Source organism: Myxocyprinus asiaticus, chromosome 7 (assembly GCF_019703515.2).
Source record: "Myxocyprinus asiaticus isolate MX2 ecotype Aquarium Trade chromosome 7, UBuf_Myxa_2, whole genome shotgun sequence".
NCBI lineage: Eukaryota > Metazoa > Chordata > Actinopteri > Cypriniformes > Catostomidae > Myxocyprinus > Myxocyprinus asiaticus.
In genome coordinates this window covers 32,375,416-32,386,680 of record NC_059350.1, presented here as the reverse complement: position 1 = coordinate 32,386,680, position 11,265 = coordinate 32,375,416, and the positions used below count along the sequence as shown (strand labels likewise).

The 11,265-nt window shown below is 39.8% G+C and overlaps 1 pseudogene; it reads left to right on the top strand.

Moving 5' to 3' along the window:
• Positions 1-790: 790 nt before the first annotated feature.
• The window catches only part of LOC127443555 (condensin complex subunit 3-like), a 38,114-nt pseudogene continuing 27,639 nt past the window's right edge, over positions 791-11,265 (top strand).

Genomic DNA, 11,265 nt, shown 5'->3' with positions numbered 1-11,265 from the left:
ATCGATCGCTTATAGAGACGTGGGACAACACCATTCGCATGTCCAATTAACAGGTTTATACCCATTTATATATTTAAAATCTAAAGTTCAGTAGATACACGCTTCCCCACTGATCACACTTACAAGCTGCTGAACACTGCACCACGAGTGTAGGTGAGAGGGAGACGCGATAGACGGAATTCCCTGCATTTTGAAAGTGAAACATGCGGGAGTGATTAAAATTGTGCTCAATCCCGCGCTATTGAGCTAACATTCGTTATTGAGATTTTAATCAGGCTACTTGTCCGGTCGGGCAAGTAAAATTCTCTTTAACTTGCCTGTTCAAAATTTCCACTTGTCCCAGACAAGCGTTAATGTCGAGCCCTGTCATACTGAATTACATACTTAACACAAACACACGGCGGCTTCAAAATTCACGTCTGAGGTATGACAGTGTGTAATTTATGTTGTAGAACAAAACTTCCTCGTATCGTCAAGTAATGTTTACCACAAACCTTATTTTACACGAGTTCAAAAACCCTGGTGATTTAGACTTCCGGGTTCATCTACAAATTGACATCACGGCTGAACAGTTCTATTAACAGCCAAACTCTAATGTACTGATGCTGATCTGCAGTTTCAATCAAGAAAACAAAATACTTCTTTAAGCAGAATCACTTTTGTGTATCTGCCTGATATGACTGGGTGTTTGTTTGGTTTTAAGGACATTTATTTTTGTAAGTACAGCATTTGGTTCTGATGGAGTAATTGAGTGTATTTTTTATTTTATTTTTTTGGTCTCAGCATCAACATGACAGGAGACACTGATCTAGAGATTGAGGAGGCTTTCCGGCGTGCACAGAAACAAGCTCATAACAAGGCCAAGCTTGTAGCCAGTTTAAAGAACAGATATAATAAGGTACAACCGAAGTCATATTTATATCCATTTTGTGTTGTTTATATAGTTTGTACATGGGACATTTTTCTACACATTCACTAACATTTGAACCTGTTCTGTGTGTGTGTAGTTGGAGGATAAGACTGAATTCCACGAGGAGTTCATCCGCTGCCTGAAGTATGCCATGATCATTTACACCCGGAAACCAGCAGTGAGGAATGTCATTGATTTTGTCACAAAGTTTGCTGCTAGTTTTGAAACGCCTGTAAATGAGGCCGAAGAGGAGGAGGAAGAAGAGGACAATGAGTTCTTGAACTTCCTGTTCAACTTCCTTTTGGAGGTAGTGCCACTGAAATGATATCTGATATTTTGTCTGGGTAAAGAAAACATTACACACACCTCAAACTAACAGATCAAAATGTTCTTGCTAATAAAAGTTTTTGAAACGAAGTTAAACTGATTTATGAATTGTGGCATATAAGTTTCATTGTCCTCTTTATATTTCTTTCTTTACAATAGATATTTTTTTGTTTTTTTTTTGGATTTTCCCCCTTTTTCACCCAATTTGGAATGCCCAATTCCCAGTGTGCTTTTAAGTCCTTGTTGTCACATAGTGATTCGCCTCAGTCCGGTTGGCGGAGGGTGAATCCCAGTTGCTTCCGCGTTTGAGACCATCGACCCGCACATCTTATCACGTGGCTTGTTGAGCGCATTGCCACGGAGACATAGCACGTGTGGAGGCTTCACGCCATCCACCGCGGCATCCACGCTCAACTCACCACATGCCCCACCGAAAACGAACCACATTATAGTGACCACGAGGAGGTTACCCCATGTGACTCTACCCACCTTAGCAACCGGGACAATTTGGTTGCTTAGGAGACCTGGCTGGAGTCACTCAGCACACCCTGGGATTCGAACGAGTGAACTCCAGAGGTGATAGCCAGCGTCTTTTACCACTGAGCTACCCAGGCCCCCTACATTATATTTCTTATCCATATTTACCATCTTGTTCTCTCCCTCCCTCAGTCTCATGGTGCAAACAGCCATGCAGTGTGGTTTCGTGTATGTCAGCTGGTGAATAAGCTGCTGGGCAGTCTGAGCGAGAATGCTCAGATAGATGATGATCTGTGCGACATGAGGCCATGCTGGTCAGAGTAACAGACAAATACCCTAATGTCAGGATACAGGCAGCATTGGCCATGGCCAGACTCCAGGACCCCAATAATCCTGAATGCCCGACTTTCAAAGGTGATTAAAATGCTCATAATTACACATATGCTCTCCACTGGCACCAAAGTCCCATCTCACATTTAAACACATGAGATTGACCCATTTAATAAGGAATAAGAATTAAAATTTGTTTGTGTGTGTGTAGCGTATATTTTGCTTCTGGACAATGACTCCAATCCTGAAGTTCGACGTGCTGTGCTGTCCTGCATTGCTCCCTCGGCCTCTACACTCTCTAAAATCTACAAGCGCGCCCGGGATGTCAAAGAGAAAGTCAGGAAACTTGCTTATCAGGTAATATTGTCTGGCAAGACAACAAAATGTCCACCACAATGAATGCAAACAAATTGGAAGTGGGCATCATATTGAATGAGGGGGAGGTAGGGGGTGCATCTTTGGGATTTCAGTACTTTCAGCTAAAATATATTTAGTGCACAGCATATTTACATTTATGTTCTGTAGGAATCCTGTCAATGTGAGTGTTAAAGGTATAGTTCACACAAAAATGAAAGTTCTCTCATTATTTACTCACTCTTATCCTGTCTTAAACTCGAATTACATGTCCTGCGAAACACCAGCAAAAAAAAATTAAAGGATATATGGTGTGTTTTTTGTACGTATAATGTAAGTCAATGGGGTCCAAAACTTTAAAGCTCAAAAAGGACAAAGGCAGCACAAAGGTGATCCAAATTACTCGAGTGGTTTAATCCATGTCTTCTGAAGCAATACAATCACTTTGGGTGAAGTCTTTATTCACTCTAAATCTTGACATTCGGCCAAATTGGAACACAGTGCAGGCTTCAAGATGTTTCATTTTTAATATTTTATCATCAAGTGTGTGAGGAAGTGTGTGAACGGGCTTCTCTCATAAAAGCACAAAGGATACTGCTGATGTCAAGATTTATAGAAAATAAGGACTTACATTTTGGTCTGTTTCACACCGCTTCAGAAGACTGATTAAACCACTCGATATGGATAACTTTTATGCTGCTTTTATGTCCTTTTTGGTGCTTGAAAGTTTCAGGCCTCATTGAATTACACTGTATGGACAATAACATCTCATACATCCTTCAAAATATCTTCGTTTGTATTCTGCATAAGAGAGAAAGTCATATGGGTTTGAGATTGCATGAGGGTGAGTAAATTATGAGATAATTATCAATTTTGGGTAAACTATCCCTTTAAATCTGATGTGTATATACTCTTGGGAATGCCCATTTGTGCCTCAGGTTCTTGCAGAGAAAGTGCATATACGAGCTCTTTCCATTGCTCAAAGAGTCAGTCTACTGCATGAAGGCCTCAATGACTCTGCTGGTAAGGTAATGCTGCATTTTTCAATCAGACTGTTAAAGTGCCTAGTTGTCCACATGTATAAAAGTTAATTGTGCATCTCTCTTAGGCTCAGTGAAGGAGGTTGTTGAGACCCAATTGCTGCCTGCTTGGCTTCGCTTGCTCCAGGGAGATGTGTTACAGTTTTTGCACAGACTAGATGTGGAGAACTGTGCAGAGACTGCAGTGACCTCCCTACATGCCATCTTCTCTATGGCAACAAGCCCTGATGAGTTCCTGCAGAATGGTGCCAGGCTGGATGAGAGGTCAGTTGTTTGAATCTAAAAACAGGAACAAGCACTCTTTAGTCTTTAAAGGGATAGTTCTCCCAAAAATGAAAATTCTTTCATTTACAACAGATTTGGAACACTCTTCATAGTTAGGAACTCCACGCGTAATTCAAATTAGTGCCCGGCCGACCTATCTATATTAGCCTTTCACGGATATATTGATATCGGCGTATATGTTTACCGATATGCACAGATATGAAAACTTTTTTCAGAACATATAATGCAGAAAACAATGCTTGAATTGGTGTCATAACCTAGTTTGTCCAGCAGAGCACACTCCAACTCCACTGTTTACAGAGCTGAGCTGAGCTGGCTCTGCAGACAGTGTGCAGTTAAGTGGTACAGAGTTAAGTGGATTCTTCTCGGTAAGTTCAGGGCTCGACAATAAGGACTGCCCGATGGCCCGGCGCCAGTGTGGGAAAAATTCGGGCCAGTTGCTAGAACTGTCACTTGCCCGATCGGGCCAGTGCTGCATTTATAACATTAGTGCAAGCAAACAACAAGCAAGAGAGCACAAAAATTACAAGGAGCGAACGAAGTCTTCTAAGCGAGGAGCGAGTGCGAGTATATTTATCTCGCAAAGACGCGCAAATGCATAATATACTGGACGCGTCAAGACACAGTCATGTGCACGCACAAGATCGTGCAGACACCTAGCGCACTCTCCTAGCACTGTCCTCGCTCTTTTCCAAGTGTCTTAACAGCAGCTATTACCAATGTGTAGAAAATAACATGAAAAAAACCCACTTGATGAATTTCGTAGTGGGATCCCTTGTGCAACACTTTAAGTATGCCCGCACATTCCGTGTTCACATTGCGCGAAATCCCCACATTTTTCATTTTTACATGTTGGTGAAAATTAGTAATCCACACATTGGAACACAAAAAATCAACAATTTCTTTCTATAGGACTGAAAATCCATATCTCTCCATGCATATGTCTCATTATCATCTCTCTCCGTGCAGCGTAGACTGTTTAACATGCATGTGCTCTCGTAAAGGGACAGAGCGCTAGTTTTATTCCCACTGTAAAAAAACAAACACATTTTCTCTCATTAATTCGCCTTTAGAGATGAAGCGCCGAATGAGACTTTAACTTCGTTAAACCCCAGTTATACACGTGTCTGGAAATCACGAGCTGCTCAATATCCAAAACGTAAATATACATTTAATTAGGTAATGTTTCAAAACGTAAATATTAATTCGACATGAAATGAAAAGAAGCAAGATCACCATGGCTATTAGGCTATTATTATCAGAGCTGTTCAGCTGCAGGGTGAAGATGAATATTTGTAGAGCTGCCCCCTGATAGTGGACCAAAGGTTAGTCGATGAGAAGTGTCTTGGTCGACCAAGTTTTGATTGGTCGGTTGGTCGCAGAAAAAACTCCACATAAAAACGATGAACACCATGTATTACCGCAGGTTGGACGCTAGGTGTTGCTATGGGGTAATTTTCATTAAGCTGGTTTAGGGTTAAGCCTACACAATAAAGCAAGACACCTTGATTTCAAACTTAGAACTTTATTTTCTATGTATTTTAACTAAAAATTCAAATTAAACTGGAAAAAAATAAGTGCAATTAAAATGTGTGTTGTTCCCTCCTTCACGATATATATATACATATATATATATATATATATATATATATATATATATATATATTTTTTTTTTTTTTTTTTTTTTTTTTGCAATATCCATTTACGTCGGCAACCCCTGGGCTGAGGGATCGGTGAATATACTTGCTTTAGTGATTTTGCATTGAAAATTAAATTAATTTATTTTAAAAATGAAAAACTTATCAAATACATTTCTAAATTCAAACTGCACTCCAAACGAAACGAAAAAGCAATTAAAATAATGAAGTGATAAAAGATTAATATATATATATATATATATATATATATATATATATATATATATATATATATATATATATATATATATATATACACACCTTTCCATTTACCGTCAGGCAAGAATCTGTCTTAACATGCGGGTGGAAAATTACTTGCACAAATGAAGACATAAAAACAATTACAAATGTAAAAATAATAATTAAAATGATGATAATAATCACTGAAATATAAATCATGGTTTGAGGTGAACGTGTTTTTATATTATTTTATGTTTTAATCACAGATGTATAGGCTGTAGAATTGCGTTCACAATGAACTGCTCTGTGGAAATAAAGTGAACTGAACTCAAAGCACCTCCTGAGCTGAGATGTCTGAGGTCATTTGCAGCACTCATAGACGATACTGTTCTTGCAAAAAATTAAAATCGGAAGACAGAAACAAAGAAAGAGTGAGAACCTTTTAGATGAGACTGCACGCCTCCATATCAGCGTGTCTTACATGCGCATAGACGGCTTTTCTGTCATCTGTTCTTAATAATATAATAAAGTGTGTTTCTTCGTGTCTGTGTGTCTATGGGCAAATTATTTGTAATATTAATTTGATAATAATAGCCTAATAATAATTATTTAATACATGGGAAAACGAGCCAAATATCGTCTTGACATCGTCAAAGGCATTAACAATTGGCGATCACTCTGACCATCGCAGATCCCCGAGATTATCGTCTGTCGGCACAACCCTAATGTGCATTTCTCTCTGTAAATTAACAAAATGTTCAGACTGTCTCCTTGCTGGTTTTTCCGACACATTCAGGATCATTACAGCTTTTGCCGGTGTTGCTGTGGCTCGCTTCATGCGTGCGCATGTAAAATTTATATTTTAAATGCTCATTATTATGGTTTAGTATTTCTCTGTAATGTAGAACAGTGTTAGCAATGTTACTTACAACATTCTTTCTCAGCCCTGGAACTGAAACCATTTTCTGATGCCCCCCCCCCCCCGAATATATTCAAGTAATTAAATTAATATCATAAACCTGCCACTAGTCGACTAATGGCTCAAATTAAGTCCTACTAGTCGACTAGGAAAATCTTTGGTTGGGGGCAGCCCTAAATATTTGAAACAGTCTACTTCATATCATCCTCATAAAACACCTGTTACATGTCTAATTTCTGGACCATACAGGTATTTTTGTTTTTGTTCTTTGTATATCAGTCAGTGTTGGTCTTGTTTGGGTTGTCTGATTTCATGTTATATACTCATTGTTAATTCACAGATTAGGCCTAATATCTACCTACTGTATATTGCACATCACAACTGATTTAGTAGCAAGTCTGTTCTCTCAGCCAATAATCAGATCTTTAACTCAGTGAATAATCTTTGATCCTTCTTGTGAAAACACTACACATGTACAAAAGTTGCATGACAGCATGACTAAACGGGTGACCAAAAACCCATCATCTCCTCCACAGAACTCTTGGCTTAAAAACACGTGTAAATGGCAGGACGGCTGAGGTTAATATGATGTATTTATGAATTTATATCTGTAAAGCACATATATGGGATTACATAAGGCATAAATCATATCTTGCAAATTATAAATGTGATTCAATTTTGGGGGACATTGTATTTTAAATTTTTTTCTCCCCTTTTTCTCCCCAATTTGGGATGCCCAATTCCCAATGCGCTTTAAGTCCTCGTAGTGGCGTAGTGACTCGCCTCAAGCTGGGTGGCGGAGGACGAATCGCAGTTGCCTCCGCGTCTGAGACCATCAATCCGCGCATCTTATCACGTGGCTTGTTGTGCACATTACTGCGGAGACGTAGCGCGTGTGGAGGCCCACGCTGTTCTCCACGGCATTCACGCACAACTCACCACACACCCCACCGAGAGTGAGAACCACATTATAGCGACCACAAGGAGGTTACCCCATGTGACTCTCCCCTCCCTAGCAACCGGGCCAATTTGGTTGCTTAGGAGACCTGGCTGGAGTCACTCAGCACGCCCTGGATTCAAACTCGCGACTCCAGGGGTGGTAGTCAGTGTCTTTACTCGCTGAGCTACCCAGGCCCCTTGGGGACATTGTATTAAAAACATAAGATATGTAAAAAATATTTATCTTCGGACATATTTTTTAAAGCCATGATGGTAAAAACAGCTATTTGTCATTTTTGTGTTGGGGCCAGTGAAAATGTTGGCAGGGCCAGTGAAAATGTTGGCAGGGCCAGTAAAAATCTGAAGCACTGGCCCAACCGGGCTACTAGAAAAAATTCTTAGCGTTGAGCCCTTTAGTTGCTAACTAGTTTGTGAAATAAATATTGGTAAGTTAATAAACGATGACCCCATCATTTTCCCTTTTCAATATAACTAATATAACGTTAACCCTGTCCCTGACAACCATGTCACTCATGTTTATCACATCTGTTTGTTATGTTAGCCAGCTATAGTTTGTCAGAGCATCTTTTTGCAGCTTAGCAGACAACGGTGCGATGGTGGATTGTGTCTGTTGAGTGTTGATTTCGTGCTACGTTGTTACCTAGTTGGTGAGACGCAATGCTGGAAAGTAAATAAAGTCCATCTTTTACTCTCCATGACAAGGAGCTTATAGCTAACTAGCTAAACATGTAGCTACTTTCATTGCTTGTCAGCTGAGTGGAAGCTAATATGTAAACATGAATTCACTAGGGGTGTAAGGGTATACAGAAGTCACGGTTCGGTACGTACCTCGGTTTTGGGGTCACGGTTCGATACGAGTTTGGTACAACAGGAAAAAGCAACAAATCCCAAATGCTAGGTTACTTTTCATTTATTTTGAACAGACAGTGGTGCAAATTATAGTTTGTTCCACCTAGCGGCATTTAGTCCCCCCTGAGGTAGTTGGTACAGTACAGCCTCCTTTAAAGTATTAAGCAATAAGCAGTAAACAGAATGCACTCTTGCATAGGTCATATTTTTTTGTAGGGCTGTTAAAAAAAAGTTATTTGGTCACAATCAGCTAAAAAACTGAAAAGCATCTCTTTTGTTATAAAGTACAAAATAAATAGAATAATGAAAAATTAAACTTGTGCATTAGGAGAAGGAGTGTTACAATTTGTTCCACTTAAACTATATGTTGTTTGTGTATATGCCAATTGCCTAGGTAATGACTTTGGCCCTGTCTGCTCTCACATCTAGAGGCTGATTAAAAGCTGCAGGGATAAGTTTTTGCACTCCTGTTGTCTTTTTCTGCCTAGCTCCGGTGATTGGCACATCTGGGTGATGTCATCTGATGTGTTAGCATGTTGGACGTATTTCCACTCACATACTGTACAGCTGCTTTACAACGCCGACACACCATACTCGTCCTATCTACCACTTACTCTCCACTGCTGCCATAGTTCACTGGGAACCCGAAACTTTCCCACACTGCTGATTTAAAACAAGTAGGCGGGTCTTCAAGCTCTTGCGTGTCATCTGAACTCGCCATTCTTGTTTGGGTTGGTGCATGGATGGTGTCTTCTTCTGCTCTTTTTCCTGTTGTGCCGGTTAACAAAAAGCGTTGCATTACTGCGCGCGCCGCCCTCTGGACTGGTGTGTGGTTCGCCTGTGACTGACTCAGATGTATTCTTCATCTGACTGAATGCACGAACCGTGACATCCATACCGTGACGGTTTGGGACGAATACATGTACCGTTACACCCCTAGTGTTCACCAAACTGTTTTGTTCAGGATTCGCAGTTTGGTACCCCCTTCAACCGAACAATTCCAGTCATTGCATTTACAAAATGTAATATTTAAAAGTCTGGTTTTCCAGCGTTGAAAGTTTCCCCTGAACTTGTATAGCAGAATACAGTGTAACACCCCTGCCGCTGTTTATCTCTTGACTCGGCAGGTGTAAATGCTTCTTGTTTTACAACCTGCCCCTAATTGACTGTCAGTATTAATATAGTCAGCATTTGACTGATACTAAACAATACTATTGATGTTTATTTAGCTATTTATTTTATTTTTTATTTATTCTTTATTTAAATGGTCAGCCATTGACTGATACTAAACAGTACTACTGGTGTATATTTAGCTATTTATTTTATTCTTATTTATTCTTTATTTAAGTGGTCAGCAATTGACTGATAATAAACAGTACTGATGTTTATTTAGCTATTTATTTTATTTTGATTTATTCTTTTTTTTTTATTTTTTTTTTTACGATTAACATTTTTATTTATTAAACACAGGAAAACAAAACATAATTATAAATGCACAAAATCAACTTTAACACCCACTACCACCCCTCCTCCTCCCCAACCCCAACCCCACCCCAAACCTCAACAAACATCTCTGTGGTCTTAGATGAACACATATAGAAGAATACAAAAACAAAAACCAAACATCTAAAAGAGGAAAAAAGATAATAATAATAATGATAATAATAAAAATACACATATATATATATATATATATATATATATATATATATATACAAATATAAAAATCACACACACTGATAATTACCCCTCTCTCTCCACTATTCCACCCGAGAACCCTCCAAGAATGCTTAATATCCACCCCATTTTCCCACAAACAGATCCGGATTCCCCAGTCTTCTATAAGACCCCTCCTCTAAGGCCGCCACTCTCCCCATCTCCGAGCACCATTCCTGAAACGGGGGTGTTCCAACCGACTTCCAACCCCTCAAAATCACCCGCCTAGCGACCATAACACAGGTCAGGACCCAATCCTCCACATGTTTATTCTCCACATTAATTTCTGCCCCATCTCCCAAAATACAGAGTCTGGGGCAAAATGAAACCCGAGTGCCAAGACCTCACATATAAAATTCTGAACTCTCAACCAAAACCCCTGGATCTCAACGCAACTCCAAAAAACATAGGTTATATCTCCATCCTCCGATTGGCATCTCCAGCAGGTAGGTGTGTCTTTAAGACCAAGCCTATACAGTCTAGAGGGGGTCCAATAGAATCTATGTAAAATCTTGAACTGAATAAGGCGAACTCTTGCATCTCTAGATACAGACTTGACATTTTTCAGAATCTTAGTCCACACTCCATCTTCCAATACCAAATCCAAATCTTTCTCCCATAATCTCTTGAAAGAAGTTAAGGCTCCGTCCCCCATACTCTGAATTAACAGGGAGTAGTACACTGATGCCTCATGACCTTTTCCAAAAGCCGCAATCACCTCACCCAAAGCATCTGCCTCCATAGGGGGATGTGTGCTACTCCCAAAAATAGTACAAAGTAGATGGCGCAATTGTAAATATCTATAAAACTGAGGTCTGGGGATCCCAAAATGTTGGACCAAGTTTTCAAATGATCTCAACACTCCACTTTCATATAGGTCACTGAGTGTAGCAACCCCCCTCACAATCCACTCTGGCCAGCAGAAAGGGGACTTGCCAATACGTAATCTTGGGTTCTGCCATATACTCGAGGCAACATTTAAATAAGTGTCCAATTTAAACAATCTGGACACTTTAGTCCATACCGAGTGTAAATGCGAAATAATGGGGTGTAACTTAACATTTCCGATTAGTTTGATAGAGATGCTTTGTAATGGCGAAATAGGGGCAAGAACTGCCTGTTCAATAACGAACCAGGGAGGGGCTCTCTCAGGTGAAAGTGACCAATGAGCCAAATGTCTGAGACTGAACGCATAGTAATAAAACAAAATCTTGGGTAGGC